The sequence below is a fragment of the Mustelus asterias genome, chromosome 11, assembly GCF_964213995.1.
Source record: "Mustelus asterias chromosome 11, sMusAst1.hap1.1, whole genome shotgun sequence".
Taxonomy (NCBI): domain Eukaryota; kingdom Metazoa; phylum Chordata; class Chondrichthyes; order Carcharhiniformes; family Triakidae; genus Mustelus; species Mustelus asterias.
The window spans coordinates 45,493,449-45,515,104 of record NC_135811.1 but is presented as its reverse complement, the minus strand read 5'-3'; positions in this window follow the sequence as shown (position 1 = coordinate 45,515,104).

Here is a 21,656-nt window from a genome sequence, read left to right as displayed (position 1 = left end):
GAGAGACCACTTGTGTACAGTGACTGCCTAACATCAATCCCACCAGTGTATTCATTGTCCAGATTTAAATCTTTGTAGGCACTCTGCCTGCTTCCTCAGACAAAAGGTAAGTTTTAAAGTTGGTTATTATAGATAACTGTTGGTGTGCTCATTCCCATCAGGATCTTTTTTTTAGCTTTGAAAAAATTGCCGACACTTTTGAATCCCAATCCCCAAGGTATTGAATTTTAGCTTTGTTAATAACATTTTGCAAAGATTCCCTATCAGAGAAGGCTGCTACAATTCAGCCTACAGCTGGCCTGTCACATCACTAATACAGTTAATGTGCCAACTTTTGCTAATGGCACCTGGACTGCTTTTGTGCCGTTGATTTGACTATAAAAACCCACGGAAATTCTAAAGAACACAGGATGCAGAACAATACTGTGGCAGGAAAGCTCCAGGCAGTAATGGATGATGAGAAACGGGACAGAGGAGGATATTGCCTTCAACTTGAATTCCACATCCCAGATAAGAGACTGATGTCTGTAAACGAGGACATGAACAGAAGTGGCGGAGGAACCGCCAAGCAACTTGTGAGCCCTCTCTGGACACAGTGGATTCAGATCCAAATTTAAAGAGGTTTAGTATAAGAGGCTGTTCAGCCCATCTAGCCTGCTGTCTCCACAGACTGTAATTTGCTTTTCCATGAGCTGGTTTAGTTTATTTAATCTCTGGAGAGAAATCAATAGTCAAGCGCCCAATTTCCCAGAAGAGTAGGCTCTTGGATTTTTCTGAAGATCTAAAGAGGACCAGGCAAAAACTCAATCTTATGATCCACTTTATTCAATCCTGATTAGTTACAATCCATAGACCAATATCTATTGCTCCCAAGATGACTGGAACTACAGTTTTCCACAGATTATTTAATCTACCATTTCTTGTAACCCTTGGACTCTTTATTCATCAGATTGACATTAACAGAAATCATACAGAAATCTACATACAGATTTCTAAATCGTACGTACACTCACTACATTACTTGATTCAATCAAATTTTATTTCCATAAACACAGAAGCAACATGCACCTCAATAGACAGACTGCATCAACTTGGCAAAGAGGGTACAAATTTCCAATGAAATAATGCTAAAGGATGTACAAAAGCTGCCAGCCAGAATGAGCAGTCAGCCAAAAGTAACAGATAACATGCACCAGCAAAAGAATCATTGCAGATAATTCCAATATTCTTTTCAGTTGTCAGCTTGGTTCTTCTAAGCTGAGGATTTTTATGGGAAGGTTTCTAATTTTAAAAGCATAAGAATTATAAAATTTACAGCATGATGATTAAACTCTTTCACACAGCAGTATTTTGTGTTTGAAATGTTTGTAATCATGTTTTCAAGTTGGGTGCCAAATGAAACCTCCAGCTGGAGTTCATGGGGATTCCCAGAGCTGTTAGTCTCAGCTGATTAAATTTAATGAGGTTGTAAGCTACAGTTCCCAGCAAGATTTAATGCCTACAAGCTACAGATTATTTAAATGATTGGTCATAAGACTGTCCATTCATGGAGTGTTCCAGTGTTGGTTCTTATAAGTCCAGCTCCATTCTGAACCCTGGTGAATTGGTTGAATATTGGCAGAGAACAGTGTCAAAAACCAAGTGAAAGGTGCTGGATGGGCAGTTGGGTGGGCAGGTTTCCTCTAACTAAAACTCCTGCACCACGGAGGAAGATGTGGAGATGCCGGCGTTGGACTGGGGTGGGCACAGAAAGAAGCACCAGGTTAAAGTCCAACAGGTTTATTTGGAATCACGAGCTTTCGGAGTGCTGCTCCTTCATCAGGTGAGAAAGAGCCAGAGGAAGCAACAGCAGGAGCTGATGTTATGGGGCCTTCTCCCCATTTGACCTTGGCATGTTTCACCCACTGGGTGGGGGACAGGAAGCTCTCACCTCGAACAGGCAAGAGCAGTTAGGTGGTAGGTAACCAACACAGGAATACAGTCACAACACCTACAATTTCTGGGGATTTCACCCAGCCTCATATTGCAAAGTGGACGGAAGAGGTTACTGGGCTGCTTGTTCACATTAAGGATCTGTAAGGAGGAAGCTCATTTCTTTCAAGTAGTTGAGTGGGAGTTCCATGGATCTAAACCTTTTGGGAACAGCAGGAGTTCAAATGCTTGGTGGGGGTAGATTCCACTGCTGCCTGAAAAGACGGCCACCCATACAAAACAGAGCTGAGGGTCTGCAGCACACAACCTCCTGCCCTGGTTTGATACAGATGCTGATTACAAACTATTCATCCCATCCAGTGCTCACTCAACACATTAGTAGCTGAAGCCAACAACCTATCTTGCGTCCATCAAAGCCAAGTCACGTGCGTGCAAAAAGTGCCCTTCCTGACTTACGGTAGGGTGAGAAGGGCAGAGGAAATTTGGCCCTCAAATATTTAAACTTTTCCTGAGGAAAAGAGAAAATAGCGTATACACCAAACTGGCTGATCACCAACAACAACAATCAACAATAAGAGAATTGAACACCAACAGATTGAGGGGAAATATCAATGAGTAGGAAAAGGCCTTAGAAGAGATTAGCTTGAAGCAGATCTTTATTTGTTGTTACATATTCCATAGAAAAAATAAATTGATGAGGAAGAAGAGGAGGTGATGGGAAACTGATAGCACAACTGTTGGAAACAACATCGAACAAAACTCCACTGTATCAAGACTCAAAGAAGTAGCTATGGGCAAGGTCAACCCCACCTTACCAGGAGCATTTTATAATAACAAGTCCCAATATTCCTGCGGTTCTACACGGGGGATAAACAAGAACCAGTGTTAAACAGGAAGTGACGTTAAGCTGACATTTCTCATTTTTATTCATGTTAAACCAGGAGATGACCCCTTTTGAGGGGCGGACAACAATTGCTGATATAAGATCACAGCATTGCCATTATTGACTGTAATGGGAACTGATTAAAAGCTAACACTTGATCCTTTTGACAGGATCAGAGTTCATTAATCATATTCATTTGTGAGCGGTCTTGCACTCAGAAGAAAAATTGGGCAATAACCTTACAAACAAGCCTGGCGTAAATGCAGAAACTTCCCCTGGCAGGAATAGCAATTGTACTTTAAACATGTTAGGTGATTTAAAATAATGTGAATGATTAACATAGCCCCACCAAATGTGCATTTGTCAACTTCTTCCAAATTTATCTTTAATTCAACGCTGTGCTCAGATTTATGTTGTTAACTAATTTAAAAACAATTAAATTCTGACGAACTTGTGTCTAGACACCCAGCAACTTCTCCGATATGAAGCAGCAAAGGAAAACTAAAAGTTGTTCCACAAAATGATTCTTTCCTTCCAGTAACATTGTTAATCCTGATACAGACGGCACGATAACATTGCTGCACATCACATCAGGAATCTCTCTCAGCACCGGGTTGATTCCAACTGAGGGAGTTCCCTTAACATTTTCATCTTTGTTTTTTCAGTCTTTGGTATTGCAGAAAGGAAACGAGTCAAATTAAGACAGCATTGTTAAAACCCTTGAGTTTTTCTGATAACATTATTTGTGGAAGCATACACACAAGAATAACTTCCTGAGTGAAAAAGATTAAATGCGTTTTGGAACCTCAATTCATTTTTGCTAAGTACTTGGTGCTTATTCTGTCAAAATTCAACAGTTGTAGCTAAAGCTTATTGATCTGGTTAATCAGTTTCAGTCAGAATTTTCTGTATCCTGTTTTCTATTATACATAAAGCTTTGTTTGGTCTTTTAAGCAAAACAGGAAAAAATAAAATGAGCTATATGCATAATTATTTTATCACCAATAAACTCCATCTAAACTTGTTTGAAAAAGAAACATTATTATTCATTCCAAATTCTGTGGGTGGAATTTTCCAGCCGTTCACACCAGTGGGATTTTCCAGTCCCGCTGCAGTGAACGGAGATTTAGCTGAGCGCCAAATTCTCCGTCCTCACTTGCGGTGGGGCCTGAATGGCCAGAAAATTCAAGCCTATATTATAATGTTTGATAAATGTAATCGGCTATTAAGGGACATTTTTAAAAAATTGTACCAGTTTAGGGCTGTACAAACAGCTCACTTTGTAACACGCTCTGATACATACGTAGCTGTGCTATGGCTCCATTGCAAATTTTAAAACATATCTAAAATATTTTCATATTTCTTCATTATTGCACTGTTCAATGACTCCTGAAATGTACTCTAGATGGAACCTTTTATCTTCACAACTGACTTAAAATATTAAATTTCATTCCCTCACTCCCACTGGACTTTTGTCAGTGAAATTAACCTTTCAATTAATTTGATCTAATGAATGATACACAATCCTGAATAGTTAACAGGCCTTAGTTCTCCTACATTATATTCATTTTTATAAAATTCAAATTGACGCTACATTTATTTCCCACTGAACTCTGGCTGTTTTAGCTTTTTGGCAATTACAACAATAACTTATATTTATATAACACCTTTAACATAATGAAGGCGCACCACCAGAGCATAATGAGACAAAATATGATATCTAGCCACATAAGGAGCATTTGGTCAGATGACCAGGAGCTTAGGCAAAGAGGTTGGTTCCAAGGAGTGTCTTAAAGGAAGAACATGAGGTAGAGGGGTGGCTATATGTAATAATCTGTACAATACTCTTCTTAATACATAAGATTTGATGCCAATATAAATAAAAGACTGTTTACTGATATGAACCAGTGACCGACTCTGAAGCTTTAAAGTTCAATTTCCTTGTTGGTGGCGTGTTAGAATCACTCTCTCCTTCAGCTTGATGTGCTTACATCGTTAGGAGAGCCCAGTAGATCCAAGATAAGAACGACAATTCTACTGCTCGAGCAGTTTGGCTTTTAGAATCATAGAATCTCTACAGGGCAGAAGAGGCTTCTCTTGGTTAAAATTTAAACTGTGTTCCTTGACAGAATCTTAAAGACTCAAAAGCTGTCAAATAGAAACAAGGAGTAGAAACTATTGAAGACTATTGAAACTATTGAAAACTATAGAAGTCGACAAACTCCCTAACAGTCTACCTGAAACCAGAAATGATGTGATATGAGTTAGGATAGGAAGTGATGTAATTCAGGTCAGATCACACTGTGACCAAATGACTCCCTGTGCTACAAATCTCCCCCAGCAACATGAGAGGCCCTGCTCTTAAAATTAAAAATATAAATGACCAGGAATGCATGCCTTTTGTTTAAGTTGCAAATACTGATCCCAGTTGTTTAAACAATGACTTCCATCTCCACCTATCGTTGATGGTATTCAGCTGGATCATGATGTCTGCCTACATGTATGTTGTCCTAGTCTCCATCTTGATAGATCCATATACAGATATGCCATTTCATGTGAATTTATCATGAGATAAATTACATTTATCATGTAATTTGCAAGTAAAATTCATGTGAGTTCAAAAAGTCCATCTACACCACATTGTCTGTATTCCGACCATCAACCCTCTCTGTTATCTCATCAAAAAACTCAATAAAGTTAGTTAAACATGATTTGCCTTTAACAAATCCAGGCTACCTTTCCTTCATTAATTTGCATTGTGGAATGTTAATATGGTCTTCAATTTTCATTTCTAAAAGCTTTCCACAACCAGGGTTAAACTTATTGGTCTTTTTTGAACAAGAGTATAATATTTACAATTCTCCAGTCCTCTAACATCATCCATTGTCGAGGAATATATCTTTTTTATTTGCATTTTTTGAGACAGACCATAACTGAAACAAAAATGGAAACATAGAAACGTAGAAGATAGCAGCAGGAGGAGGCCATTTGGCCCTTCGAGCCTGCTCCGCCATTCATTAAGATCATGGCTGATCATCCAACTCAATAGCCTAATCCTGCTTTTTCCACATAACCTTTGATCCCATTTACCCCAAGTGCTATATCCAGCCGCCTCTTGAATGCATTCAATGTTTTGGCATCAACTACTTCCTGTGGTAATGAATTCCACAGGCTCACCACTCTTTGGGTGAAGAAATGTCTCCTCACCTCCGTTCTAAATCGTTCTACCCTGTATCCTCAGACTGTGACCCCTGGTTCTGGACTCCCCCACCAATGGGAACATCCACCCTGCATCTACCCTGTCTAGACCTATCAGAATTTTATAAGTCTCTATGAGATCCCCCCTCATTCATCTGAATTCCAGCGAAAACAATCCTAACCTAGTCAATCTCTCCTCATACTTCAGTCCCGCCATCCCCGGAATCAGCCTGGTAAACCTTCGCTGCGCTCCTTCAAGAGCAAGAACATCCTTCCTCAGAAAAGGAGACCAAAACTGCACACAATACTCTAGGTGTGGCCTCACCAAGGCCCTGTATAGTTGCAACAACACATCCCTGCTCCTGTACTCGAAACCTCTCACAATGAAGGCCAATATGCCATTTGTCTTCTTTACCGCCTGCTGCACCTACTGCACCTTACCTTCAGTAAAGGAAAAGGGCAAGGGAAATGGAAACTGAAAAGGGAAACAGAACAGGAGGCTGAGCTTCCCAGTTACTAAGGACATAAAACAAACTGAGATGTGAAAACTAAAACTTCTGGGCAAACTGAACCTAACTGAGAGATATAAAAGAATACAGATCACTTTAACCAGAGTAGAGGCAGTGGGTGAGACCAGTAGTGCAGAAAGGCAAGCTGAAAAGGCAGATTCAAGATCCAGAAGCTGCAGTTAAAATCATAGAATCTCTACAATGCAGAAGGAGGCCATTTGGCCCATCGAGCCTGCATCAACTCTCTGACAGAGCATATTACCAAGGCCCAATCCCCATAATACCCCAATGCACCTAACCTGTACACCTTTTGGACTGTGGGAGGAAACCGGCGCACCCAGAGGAAACCCCCATGCAGACTCGGGGAGAAAGTGTGAACTCCGCACAGGCATTCATTCAAGGTCAAAATTGAACCCGGGTCCCTGGCGCTGTGAGGCAGCAGTGCTAACACTATGCTACTGTGCTGCCGTTTCTGTTACTTGAAGATAACTTTGATGGATCCACCCCCACCACTGGTGATCTATTGATTTGACACTCACAGTCGCCAGTTCAATATTAACCTTGCACATAGCTTGGGGATTAGTATACAGTTGGGAGTCAGCACATCTTGAATCAGTGAGCATGAGGGGTTGCATCTAGGCCGGGAGTAAAGGATTTTGCAGTTTATCGCTGACAAATTTTGCTGAAGAGGATTCAGATGATGGCCTTCGTACAGGTTCCAGTATATAGGAGAACTCTGATGGAAATACACATCAAGATGATGGATGAATTGGCTCATCAGCCAGACAGTCTCCTGTTACTGTTAAAGAGAGTAGAGGAGTCTCTCCAGGTTGGCAGAGAGTAATGCACAGAGCTTGCTCGCTCCTTCGCCTTTCCTTTTTTGCTGGGAACCCAGAGACGTTGCAGATGCAGTCCTTATATATGTTGTTGCAGGATTTGTTTAGACAGGTCACTTAAGCATCTACCCTCTAGAGAGAATGCAGCAACCCTGCCAAATCCACTACATCTCCAACAAAGCTGCAGTGTACATCCAGATACTTTTCGACAGCAGGAGTTCTTAAAAGTCACCTTACCTGACTTTAGAAGTCATGATGTGGAGATGCCGGCGTTGGACTGGGGTAAACACAGTAAGAAGTTTAACAACACCAGGTTAAAGTCCAACAGGTTTGTTTGGTAGCAAAAGCCACAAGCCTTTGGAGCCTTAAGCACCTTCTTCAGGTGAGTAGGAATTCTGTTCACAAACAGGGCATATAAAGACACAAACTCAACTTGCAGAATCTCACTGGCTGTCCTGTCTGGAGACAATACACATCTCTTTAACCTGTCTTAATGCTCTCTCCACTCACATTGTTTGTACCTTTAAGACTTGATTAGCTGTAAGTATTCGCATTCCAACCATTATTCTGTAAATTGGGTTTGTGTCTTTATATGCCCTGTTTGTGAACAGAATTCCCACTCACCTGAAGAAGGAGCTTAAGGCTCCGAAAGCTTGTGGCTTTTGCTACCAAATAAACCTGTTGGACTTTAACCTGGTGTTGTTAAACTTCTTACTGTGTTTAGAAGTCATGCCAGTGCTGGGCCCCTTTTTCAGCTGAACACTAGGTCCTTTTTGAGTGGCATGAAGATTCATACAAGGGACCTGTGCCATTCAGATTTGGGCAATGGGTATCACATCTGCCAGTAGGGCTGTGTAATGTCAGGTTAACACTGGTTCAGCGGCTTCCAGTGTATGCAAGAACTTCTGAAGGTATTGCACTGTGTGTCAGGTGTGGCGGCCGGTACATTGTATCACATCCAGAGAGGGATCAGCTTCTGTAGGAACACCTCCAGTGGCTTCTATCACTTCATTTGTACAGTGGGGTTGACGTGTCTGCATATTCAACAGGTAAAAAAAAGATACTTTGTTAGTTGTGACAGTAGTTGATGTTTTTTTTCTTTCTCATACACCTGTAACCAACTAGAAGAAATACCCTCTTGCGTGGAATATTTTGTCTTTGGCTGCCATTTTTGAATAAATTGACTCAAATCTGGTATTTTAACAGTCAGATGAGCAGACTCTTGTGAATTAAAGTAGGATTTGTATACGTTAGAAACAGAGAACAATTTCTTTACGTTTTAAGTTTATTAGTCACAAGTAGGCTTACTTGTAGGCAATGAAGTTACTGTGAAAATCCCCTAGTCGCCACACTCAGGCGCCTGTTCGGGTACACTGAAGAAGAACTTAGCATGGCCAATGCACTCAACTGGAGCACCCAGAGGAAACCCATGCAGGCACGGGGAGAATGTGCAAACTCCGCACAGACAGTGACCCAAGCTGGAAATCGAACCTGGTCCCTGGAGCTGCAAGGCAGCATTGCTAACTACTGTGCCATCGTGCTGTCCTTCTTTTATGAACTTGGTGGTTTTGTTTGGATAACCTTTGGAGGGGCTAAAGTGCCCTTTGGTGGAGGTCAGGTGCCCATTGGAATTGTTAAAGTAGGCATAAAGTGCGTAAAAAGTGCATAAACACATTACTGTCAAGCTCATCGCAAATGTCCACAGACATATAAAAATCAACTGTCAAAACTTCCAGAAGCATCTGTATAAGGGACCTGTCCAAGGAACTTGTCAATGGGAGCTGACAAGTTGTTGGAAGCATTTAAAAATCCTTTAAATCTTTGACAAAAATGTCAGAAGTGTTGAACAAATGATTGTTTGCTATTTTATTCTGTTTTATGACATACATCTGAGGGTTTCCATTATTGGATCAGTGCTGCTTAACTGATTTCACAACCATCCATTATCTCAGTAGGGTGCCTGCCATTTCAGAGTTTGATTGACAACTAGAAGTGGTTGTAGACACCTTGATATGGGACAATGAATTCCAATGTTTGTTGTTATAAGGGATTGAAATTAATGTTTGTTGTTATAAGGATTGTTGGAAGAATGTAAATATAGTAAATTGGTATCATGAATGTGTGTTTATTCAGTATAGTGAATTCTGTAATGGACGCTTAGAATTTTATTTTATCTAATGTCTGTCCATTATGGATATTAGGTGAGTCGGTATGGTAGGTGTAAAGGCAAAGGGTGATGGGCATATGCTAGCATGAGTTGACACTGTTAACATAGGTCTATGAAGGGCTTGGGAGGTGAGTGGAGGGGCATGTGTTGGCATGGCGAGTATGAGAAGTTATGGAACTGTGTGTGGGGGTTGTGGGGGTGAGGGCTAGAATGATGTTTCATGTTTTAATCTTTATTTTTAAACTATGAATGCAGTATTGGAGCCCTGAGGTGGGTCTTTCACACAGTCAACATCTGCACCCAGCCTCCTCCTCAGTTCTTCCTCAGTTGACTTCCAATCCCCTACCCCTCGGTCTAAAATTCCAACAACATGGCTGCCATTTTGAAAAATCAGATTCACGGAATCTGGAATTCACCTGTCTCTGCCCACCTGACCCAGCTATGAAAATCTAGGCCTTAGTCACAACTTTTCTGGTTGGATCTTTTTTAATTCAATATTTCAGCATTTTAGAACCTGAATATAAAAAGAAGACTAATTTTGAGCTAGTTTCACAATTAGTTCAATTTGTATGATGATTCAAACAGGAAAAGTTACTGAAATTCAAGTTTGATTATGTTCCTGAATCTGAATACATTGGTTTTCTAAAATAATGCAAAGAACCTTTCTCTTTAATTCAATTCTACAGAAGAGATTTCATTAGAACTTACTGCATTAGAAATGGGAATATTCACATCCTTAGTTATTCATTTAACTAAATATGAAAAATTGATAATCAATAGCTCAAGACTCAAGAGCAAACACAAGAGCAAACACAAGGGATGGCATGATGGCACAGTGGTTAGCACTGCTGCCTCACAGCACCAGGGACCTGGGTTCAATTCCGGTCTCGGGTCACTGTCTGTGTGGAGTTGCATGTTCTCCCTGTGTCTCCATGAGTTTCCTCCGGGTGCTCCAGTTTCCTTCCACAGTCAAAAGATGTGTGGCTTAGGTTGATTGGCCATGCTAAATTGACCCTAGTGTCAGGGGTTCGGCAGGGTAACTATATAGGGTTACGGGAATAGGGCCTGGGTGGGATTGTGGTTGGTGCAGACTTGATGGGCCAAATGGCCTCCTTCTGCACTGTGGGGATTCTATGAACAATGTAGAGGTCTAACTGATCCAAAGAACGTATGGAAGTATTCTCGAACTATTTGTATTAGATGATTAGCACAATAATAAGAATTGCTTTAAAAGTTAAAATTTACATATAAAAATATGCATGAATAAATATAAAGCAGTTATATTCTGGCATTAAACTATTATTTGAAGTGGAGAAGCTGAAAGTCACATGTTTGTTGTTCAAAGTTGAATGAGGAAAGAAAGTCTTTCATTTTTATGAGTCCTTATAATTTCCAGGAACATCTCGATGAGCGTCATACACAATTATTGACTTTGTGGGCAAACACAGCAGCCATTTTGCACAAAACCAATTCCCACAAATATCAATAAGGTGATGACTCCCAATCTGTATTGGTGGCATTTCTTGAGAGAAGAATGTCGTCTGGGAGCCAGGAGCACAACTTCCTCTATTTCCAATCGTGCTAATGGATTTTTAACACTTCCCTGAACTGTTGGAAAAGCAGGGTCTTGTTTTAATGTGTCATCCAAATGATAGTATCGCTGACAAAGAAGCAGTGTCTCAGTACTGCACTGATGTGGCAAGCTAGATTACGCATCTAAGTCCTGGAGTGGAATCATATTTTGCTGAGAGTGTATGTTATATTGTACACTAATAACTCTCCATTAACAATAGCTCTACATTTAACAAGTATTTTATGCTTCAAGACATACATAAAGATGGTAAGATATTTTTCAAATGCAGTACATATGTAGGGAACCATTATCATAGATTTGTGGGTAGCATTTAAAATTCAAAAGAACCTCAAAGCAGCACATTGTTTATGCCATTTAATGTAGACGAGAGTACTCCCACGATCAATAACCATTCATATCAGCAACAGAAGGATTAATTGTGTCAATATTATAATCTACGAACTGTGCTTTATCGCGCCAAACCATTTCTGTGTCATTTATTTGTTATGAGGTGTTCCTATCTTGTGATCATTGGATCATGGATTATGCATTGTTTATAGAAGTAATTCTATTGTACATTCATGTAGCCAAGTCTTCATTTAGAAAGAAAACACACCACAGAAATAAAACATTGTATAACGGTTGTTTTTTCAACCTTGCGCTCTTGTGTTTTTCTAATCGCCTCCCAGTTCAAGTTAGCTTGGGTCAAATTTACAATAATAAACCACATCCGTAAGATCATTTTATGATGTTTTATGGAACCATGGTTAATAACATGGAAATAGTTCAGTATATGATGCAGGTATCTATTGCATGGAACACAAATATTCTAATTTGTCACAGTGGAGAGGGAAAAGCAGAATCAGAACAGCAAAATCCCTGAGATATCCAGGAGTAAGTTGGATTACTTACTTGAGATACTTGGATTCTGTTACTTCACACGCCCACTGGTCATGGATAGCGTAAAGGGGGTGCACCTCAACTATTACATGAGATTTGGGGATCGGAGGTCCATAAGGAAACAATCATTGGCCTTAGGAGAAGTGACAACCTCCATCTTCGTTAGATATACAGGGCTCAGTATTGTTGGAGCTGCACTCATCCAGACAAGTCGAGCATATTCCATCACACTCCTCAAGCACTGACTTTGGACCCTCATTCTTGGCTTCAAGTCTGACCATTGAGCTCCACCCAACCTGTAACAGATCAATGCCCCAAGTGACATCTTCCGCTCTACCTACTCGGGTCTGCTGTGCATCCTCATTGACACTTGGGATAGAGACTTCTGCCAATCAACCTGCAATCTTGAAATCTCCTCAAAACCTCTTCATCCTCCTACCTCACTCTTTCAAAAGCCTTCTCAAACCTATCTTTTTTACTATACGCTGACTCTCTCTTCTGACTTATTCCTTGCTTCCTACTTAGGGCAGAATCACACTGCAGTGTGCGCTGTTGCGGCGGAGATGGCCCACCCTTGACTGGTAGTGGAATCTTCCAGTCCCACTGCTGCCAACGGGGTTTCTCTCTGTTAGCACCCTCCACCACCAGGGAACCCACAGCAAGGATGTCGCCACCAGCAGGGCTGGAAAATCCCACTGGCGGGAATGGTTGGAAAATCCTGCCCTTACTACTTATCTTGTGAAGCAGTTTAGCACTCAAAAGACACGTTTTTAAAAATGTAAGTTATTGTTTTTAACTAGGTCAGCATTTAGAACATCAGAAATTGTTCTGATGAAGGGTCATCCAGACTTGAAACATTGGCTCTATTCTCTCTCCACTGATGCTGTCAGACCTGCTGAGACTTTCCAGCATTTTCTGTTTTTTTGTTTCAGATTCCAGCATCTGCTGTAATTTGTGTTTACCTCAGAAATTGTGTCCCTGACCTTAATTTATCTTGCTAATAATGCCAGCGAACAATTTCATTTAAAAAGCTTAAAAATAGTTTCCTGTCAAATTCAAATTTTAGTTAGTTATTAATGACTTTTTGGCAGTAGCCCCATACTCAAGCCTTTATAGCAATCAATAGTATTGACCTCCCAATTCTGATGTTATTAATCATAACTGGCTTGTTAGCATTGCTTTGCAGTCACACAATTGATCCACTTTGAACAAGTTTCACCTGAAATCTGGCTTCAGTTCTCAGTGTATTTTACTGAAGGCCAGATAAGTGTGTCTATGAAGTACCGTGGTAATTATTAAGAAATGTCTGCTGACCTCACCGTTGAAGCAAACCCCATGTGGCAAGGGTAACTTTGATAAGACTTTGGTCACCATTGGTGACTGAGATAAACATGGGAGACATTGATCTCATCATACCAGTGTTAAATCTTGTCTCCTGACCTATGACTTTCACTACCACTTATAGTTAGCATTTAATAGCAGCAGTGAATGATAGAAAAGGTATTGACGACCATAATGGCTAAACAGGTTGTAGTGAAACCTACAAGAATTCATTACTAAGCCAGCCTAATTTGTCCCTGTGTTCAGCAGCACCTGCCATCACTTTCAAAATTCAACTCCAGTGGCCTCCATAATGATAGCCAATCCTCAGCAAAAGTATCATGTCTGGGTGATAAGTTTAAAATCAATGCCATCAAATATTTTTTCATGTTTTCATCATGTAGCAACCATTTTTGGGATCTTCGATATTTGAATTTGAGACAGAAATCGTGGGGCAAAAGACCTTAGTGGGGAAAAAATATACATTTCGAACAGTTTGACTTTTGCTATTTTTACTGGTAGGTTTTCATGACAGGTTGACTTTCTTCACTGCCCTGCCTGATTCAGTTTTTGGTTCTTCCTTTTGTAAATTTTCCTGAGGTGTCAAAGTTAGAGTTGGAAATTGTTCATCCTTTTTTAGTTAATGAAACAATTGTGATACAGAAAATGTGACATAACAGAAAATAAATATGCTCTATTTCTTATTCTCAGAAGGAGGCCATTTGGCCCATCAAGCCTGCACCAGCTCTCTGAAAGAGAATATTTTCCAGTTCCTTTCCCCCACCCAATTCCTTTAACCCCACACATTTCCCATGGCTAATCCCCCTAAACCGACACATCTTGGGACACTACGGGGCAATTTAGTATGGCCAATATACCTAACCTGCACATCGTTGGAGTGTGGAGGAAACCGTTACACCCGGAGGAAACCCACACAGACGTGGGGAGAATGTGCAAACTCCACACAGTCACCCAAGGCTGGAATTGAACCCAGGTCCCTGGTACCGTGAGGCAGTAGTGCTAACACTTTGCCACCATGCCGCCCCTGCATAATCAATAGTCCCTGCATTTCCTGCATTATCAGTACGCAGGTCTTTCGAATTCACAAGCAGTATTGCTCTCTTTTGAACTGCATACTGACTAACATTAGCTCATTACACTGAGAACTGGTAATACATATATACACAATAGGCAACATGAATAACAGGAATATCCTTGTACTTTAAAAAACATTGGGGACTAGACAAACACAGCCCAATTTTACTTGATATTATTGGGTAGGCTGAGTTCACATTAGGGTTAACATTTCTCATATATAAATGTAATTGGAATAATCAGCTCTGCCCAAAATTGACCTCTGTTCATTTCAGACTGGGTAAAATTTGATTTTCTTCAAGTCCCACGTCCTAGATTCAACATTTGGCTTGTGTTGAGTGAGAAGTCCAGAGCCGGATTGGTGATGTATGACAATTTACCTCAACATTCCCAACCCTCGGATCTACTCCCAGCTGTTCTTTAGTGAACCCTTCTGCAAAGTATATATGTGTCGATACATTGAAGAAAAACCACTTAGATGAGATTGCTACTGGTGTCCTGGAAATATAAGTCAATACAGAAACTTAAAAAAACAGAAAATAGGAGCAGGAGTTGGTCATTCGGCCCTTTGAGCCTGTTCTGCATTCAATATGATCATGTCTGATTTTATGTCATAGTATTTGCAGTAACTTGGCCTCTGAGGTAGAAAATTCCATAGGTTCACCACCCTCTGAGTGAAGAGGTTTCTCCTAATCTCAGTCCTAAATGGCCCATGCTGTAGCCTGAGACTATGACAACTTGTTCTAGACACCCCAGCCATATGAGTCACAACCTTCAGGAACTACCATGATTTATTTTTAGATTAAATGACTGATCAATATAGTCTTAGTCACTTTCAATTGTATGTATTGTACACAAGTTTTTGCATTTTATTTGAAAGATATGTCTTCTCTACTTTAATTGTGTGAAGTGTGGGCCTTGCTTTCTGATGGGGAGAGGATTAAAGCAGAAATTGCAGCATATAATCAAACACTTTCTCAATCACAAACATGTATGCAGGTTCTAGTAATTAGAATGTTTATTTTCTCTGTCAAAAATATAGCTGGATAAGTAGGAGATCTCTGGTTGCTTCATGTGTTTGTACAATTGAATTAGAATGAGGAAAGATACAAAGAGGGATCTTGGACAGGATCCTCAATCTCATCCCTGGCTGCCCCTCTGCAAGTCGGAGCGCAGAATTTGGTGTTCCAGACAAAACTCTTTCAGCAACACCGGAGAATCCCAGCCACGAACGAGGACGGAGATTTTCAGTGCTTCTCTCTCTTTGTGATCTGCTGCTTATGATTTTCTGCCCATTAAGATAAATGGACATAAAATCCCTAAAGGGGAGAAGAGCAGAAAACCTTGGCTACCCTCTCTATCCATCTCTCTCAGCTGAGTATCCTTTCTGAAATTCATGGAATACAAAAGTAGCCAAAGTTCTGTAATCAGTGCCGTTGGACACACATACCCTGTTTAAAATTAATTCCAAATAAACTTTATCGGAATAAGGGTTTTGAAATTGTCCTCTAGCTGGACTCCAAAGAGCGCAAACAGTTGGAAACTAAAACAAAATATTAAAACGTACTGATACCTTATTGAAAACTGAGGTAAACTGCACTTAGAATGGACAATCTGTATTCAATTTAAGGCAGTCACAGAATGAAGCAACATTATCAAGTCCAAGACTAACTTTTGGGAAAGGATATAAACTTCAGATTAAAACTTTAGTTGAGGCATTAAAAGACAAAAAAGGTAATTCAACAGACAAATTTGATCATTATTTTTCAAAAAAAGGAATCTCCATACAGAATGCTTATATGGCAATTTTCAACAGACGGACACTCTACTCAAGAATATTATTGTTATTTTATTAGTTAGTGTCACAAGTAGGTTTACATTAACACTACAATGAAGTTACTGTGAAAATCCCCTAGTCTTCACACTCCTGCGCCTGTTCGGGTACACTGAGGGAGAATTTAGCATGGCCAAAGCACCTAACCAGCACATCTTTCGGACTATGGGAGGAAATCCGAGCACCCGGAGGAAACCCATGCAGACACTGTGCAAACACCGCACAGACAGTGACCCAGGCCAGGGATCGAACTTGGGTCCCTGGTGCAGTGAGGCAGCAGTGCTAACCACTGTGCCAGTGTAGGTAGAAGAACATTAGTAGAATTAGGAGCAGGAGTAGTCCACTCGACCCCTCGAGCCTGCTCCGCCATTCAATAAGATCTGGGTGATCTGATTGTAACCTCAGGTCCACCCTCCCTATTCCTGATAACCCCACCCCGGTTAATCAAGAATCTATCTAGCTCTGTCTTTAAAATATTCAAAGGTTCTGCTTCCACTGTCTTTTCAGGAAGAGAGTCCAAAGACTCACAATCTTCTTAGAAAAAAAAGTCACCTCATCTCCATTTTGAATGGGCAACCCCTTATTTTTGAACAGTGACCCATAGTTCTAGATTCTCCCACAAGAGGAACCATCCACTCCACAGCTACTCTGTCAAGGCTGTTCAAGATCTTAAAGAAATAATAACCAATTTGTTTTGAAGCAAACACACAGATATATTAATGTCTGTAAGATATGAAATATTAAATAACAAGCATTTCCCTACTTCTGTTGCACTTGCGTTATCTCTGACTGTTTCTCCAATCCAATTGGTTCAGCCTGTTCCAACTCAAAATAAACCTACCTTTTTCATCATGACTATTCAAACCATCACTTCCGCTATTTTAAAAGCTTGCTACAATTTCTGCCAATCCTATAATAATCCCCTGTTAGGAATAGGTATCTTGCCCCAATCCATAACTCACATCTTGGAATAATTTTATCATGCAACCCTAATGATAAGTGAAAGCAGTATGAGAGAGAAATATTTGCATAAATTTGGACTTCAGGTTTCTGTAGCAGGGGTGCCTCTCCAGCAGCACAGCCACAACACAAGGGCAAGAGATTATTCTCAAGCAATAGATGGAGGGGTGCAGAGATAGACAAGAGTTATTCACAGATGTGTGTTATTAGCGCTCTATTGCTCTAACATTGCACCATGCCCACAGTCAGTTCCACGGTATCTTACACAGCCCTGTTTAAAGTGGCTGCTACCAAGAACAATTAAAGATTACAACATAGAACAAGAAATAACATGAGGCAGGAAATGCATAGGGCACCTTCTGAAACAACATTGCAAATTTATTGTGGAGATTTCCTCGGGTTTTTTTTAGAAAATGTGTTCATGATTCCCCTAGAATTACTGTTCATAGGAAGTTTCCACAAGCATGATGATGCTATATAAAATAATCAGAGGCAATTTCCCCTGTTTAATGTTCTATATCCTTCAAGACAGTCTTTAAAACCAACCACTTCAATTAAACTTTTGGTTGTTGTATTTTGGTGCCTTGGTGACAAATGTTCTTTTCTAATCAATCCTGTGAAGCATCTTAATATGTTTTAATATGTTAATGGGTGCTATGTCCCTAAAATTTGTTGTTGTAGCTTTTTTCTTTTCAGGCTTACCTGGGTCTGATCATCAGAAGTTACTTCAATGTTCTCCAACTTTCTGCAAGACAATTCCCTGCCCAAAGCACATGAAGAAAATGTCCTTTTCCATTGCTGCAGCTGCTTATGTATCCTTGAGGTGAATTGGGAGAGAAAACTGTGTCACTATGATGGTATAAGTGAAGGAGAAGAGAAAAATCCCCAAACTACCCTTCTCTGTACATTTTCCAGTGTATTCTGTGGCTTAACAATAAAACTCCTCAACTCCCCACAGAGCTGAAAGAATTAAGAGGGATTCAGAGAACTTCAACATTTATTGCATGTCTCAGAAACATGTTGTAATGATGCACTCTCAGAGACATCATTAATGAACACAAAAAGGATTTTTTAATAAGAAAACAGCAGCCTCAAGGCTGCACCTAGCTCCCAACATATCTCCAGCCTGAGGACTCCACTCCCTGAGGTGATTCCCTAGTCTGAGACCCTATTGATCCTCCAGGCTAGGTAACCCTTAATGTGCCATGTTGCCCTTAAACGGACAATCAACACAAATCACCACAAGTGTCAAAGTTTTGCTTTTGAGATGCAGTCACTTGGCATATAGGAAGGAATGAGAGCTGTTTTATATATAACAATATCCCATAAATGACCTAATGACCTATTCTTTTGTGGTGTAAATTGAGGGAATAATGTTGGGCGGAGCCTGAGGAGAACTCCCTGCTCTTTTTCAAACAGTGTCAAGCAATCTTTAATATCCACCTGAACCATTAGAACAGGTGGATAGGACATTGTTTTAAATGTTTCATGCGAAGGATGGCATCTCCCTGCAATGTATTAAATGGCAGCCTAGATTATATGTCAAGGTTAAACTCAGGACAAAGTTGACAAAATAACAGTTGAAGCATTTTTAATTGAAAGAATGTAAATTAGTGTGTAGACAGTTACTTGAAAACTTATTTTGAATAGGATATTTCCTTGCTAACCATTTGTATTTTCCGTTGTGAAATGAAGTCTCAATTTGCGAAGAAAACATAACTTTTACATTTAATGCTGCATTCTTTTCTGTATCAATCCTGTAACCTGGAACTACATTATTCCCATCAATGCAACCGTGCAAAATAAATTGCATGTGTGGAGTGTAATGTCTGTTTTTTTTCTCTATTCTATCAGGTTTTCAGAGGGAATATGTATTCCATTGCTGTTTGGATATTAAAAGTTCACACCAGTGATAACTTTTCCAAATTTTTCCAAGATTTTCTCTATTACCAGAAGTAATCATAGTTTAAAGTTTATTGTATTTTACAGAACATCAATTGACAACAAAATTGTTGTTGTTAGCGTATCTTCACACCCATACTGTTTTTATCCTTTGGGGAATAGTGGGAAAAGTGCTGGAAGGATTTCTGAGCTGCATTATCGGCCCATCGAACCATGTTGAATGCTCCTTTCATGGCCAACAAGTCCTGGCGTTAGACTCAAATCCAGAGCTTCTGGGCCAGTGGTAGGGGAACCGCCATTGCACCACAGAGCCTCCCTTTCACAAAGTAATGTCATCTGGCTTTGTACGTCTTGCATGCTGGTTACTGAAATAAGATGAACAATGTAGTTATGTGAAGTAGACATAAATCTTACAGCAAAAGATGCATTTAAATTAATCCAATCCTGCTGGCTATTTATTAACAATTGTGTTCCTAAAATTAGAAATTAAGTCTTCCAATCTATCCAAAAAGAATCATGTATTTATCCTTTAGCACAATCGTACTGTTGTCTATATTCACTTTTCAAATCTCCTACCATAACAAAGTCTTTAAGCAATCTTCCATATTGTCAAATATTAAAAATATAAACCAGGAGAATATTTAAACAATACTATTAGTTATCCATCCTAACATAGTTGACAAAATACCCTGATTTTGTGTAGTTATGACAGAAAAACTGTCAGCGTTTGCCATCGTTAATTCTCTGTAATTGACAGTAACATCTGGAGACTGTTCAGTCATAGTTAAATGTGGAAATCCAGAGGTCGCTGTCAGTGACTACATTTCTTTATAGGGTCAATTGTTGACGCACCATTATACTGCAACAAATTAGAAATCACTGAACTGCAGTGAACACGCTCTTTTGTCTCCTTGTAAAAGTGTTAAAGTTTTAAAGTTTATTTATTAGTGTCACAAGTAGGCTAACATTAACATGGCAATGAAGTTACTGTGAAAATCCCCTAGTCGCCACATTTCAGCACCTGTACCATACATTGAGGGAGGATTTAGCATGGCCAATGCACCTAACCAGCACATCTTTTGGACTGTGGGAGGAAACTGGAGCACTCACAGACACGGGGAGAACGTGCAGACTCCTCTCAGACAGTGACCCAAGCCGGGAGTCGAACCCGGGTCCCTGGTGCTGTGAGGCAGCAGTGCTAACACAAAAAACCCTTGAAATAGTTTACACCTTGTTGAATGAGGTGTAAGTAGGTTTTTAATGGGCACTGAGTTCATAATTACTTCTGACTAACCTCTGCCATCCTAACAAACTACTTCTTTATTTGCTCTATTATGATCAAAAGACATTTTTTTAAAATAACAACTTTTTAAAAAAGTTATGATCTTTCAGCTCCTACCTTAACCATGCGTATGTGCGTCATAATCATTATTTGACTCTCTGTAGAATGTAATTAAAAATGTGTTAATCAGTGCATTTTACTTCCTGGTTTTCTGTCTGTGAGAATACTTCAAAGCGATTTGGTACTTACCTGTTTGATCTGAAGTCTTGCTCGAATTGGCACCAGTTTAAACTAATATTGGGAAAGAGGAAATCAATGCCACAGAGATTGCTAAATCTTTGTGGGAAGCTTTCTCTGAGGTCAGTGGTGAGCGCCATCACTTCACCACTGAACAAGAAATCTGGACAATAAAGTTATCACTGAATATGTAATGGAGTCAGCTGATGCGTTTATTGGCTTTCATTGAGAATTGAACTTCTGGCCTCCATTTTTACACAATGGAATATTTTAGAATTCATTTGTTCAAAAGAAAAGACTCTCTGTTTTCAATTTTTTTCAACCTTTGTCGTTACTTAATTTGGTTAATTTTCTTCCAGTATTTCAGCTTTAATATTGTTGTGCTACATGGGATGTAACGGAGATCTTGTGGCGCAGTGGATAGCATCCCTGTCTCTCAGCCGAAAGCTCCAGGTTCGAGTCCTACCCCAGGACTTGATGGCCAAGGAAGGTGCCCTCATAACATGGCCAAACAAGTTGAGTATCGACCTGCAAAATCCTCCTAATGGCCAGCGTTAAGAGTAGGAGAAGCTCCTTGTCAGCCAGCCATGTTTGATGGGGAGTGACCCCCCCACCCCAAGCTATAAGCCTTTGGTGGTAGACTAATGACCTGTTGCAGGAAAAACTAGCTTTGGAATCAGATGAAAATCTGCCTTGTGCTCCACTAGGTGTGGGAAGAAGAACAACAACAACATGGGATATCGGGCATATATCACTGCCATATAGTCGCAGGACCATGATCTGTAGCAGCCAATCTCCAGGTGGAAAGCTCTCCAAATTATGGAAAACGGTCACTAAGGACCACCTTCATCAGTGTCACCACCGTACAGAATCTCCATTAATGGAGGCAAATCAAAGAGCTTCAAATTAGAACTAAGGTTTTTATTTGCATAAAAACTTTTGAACTTTTGGTAGAGTAATGGAGACCAAAAAGCTATGAAACAACATGAGAAACAACTGGGAATTGTGACTGGGGCTATAGCTTCTTT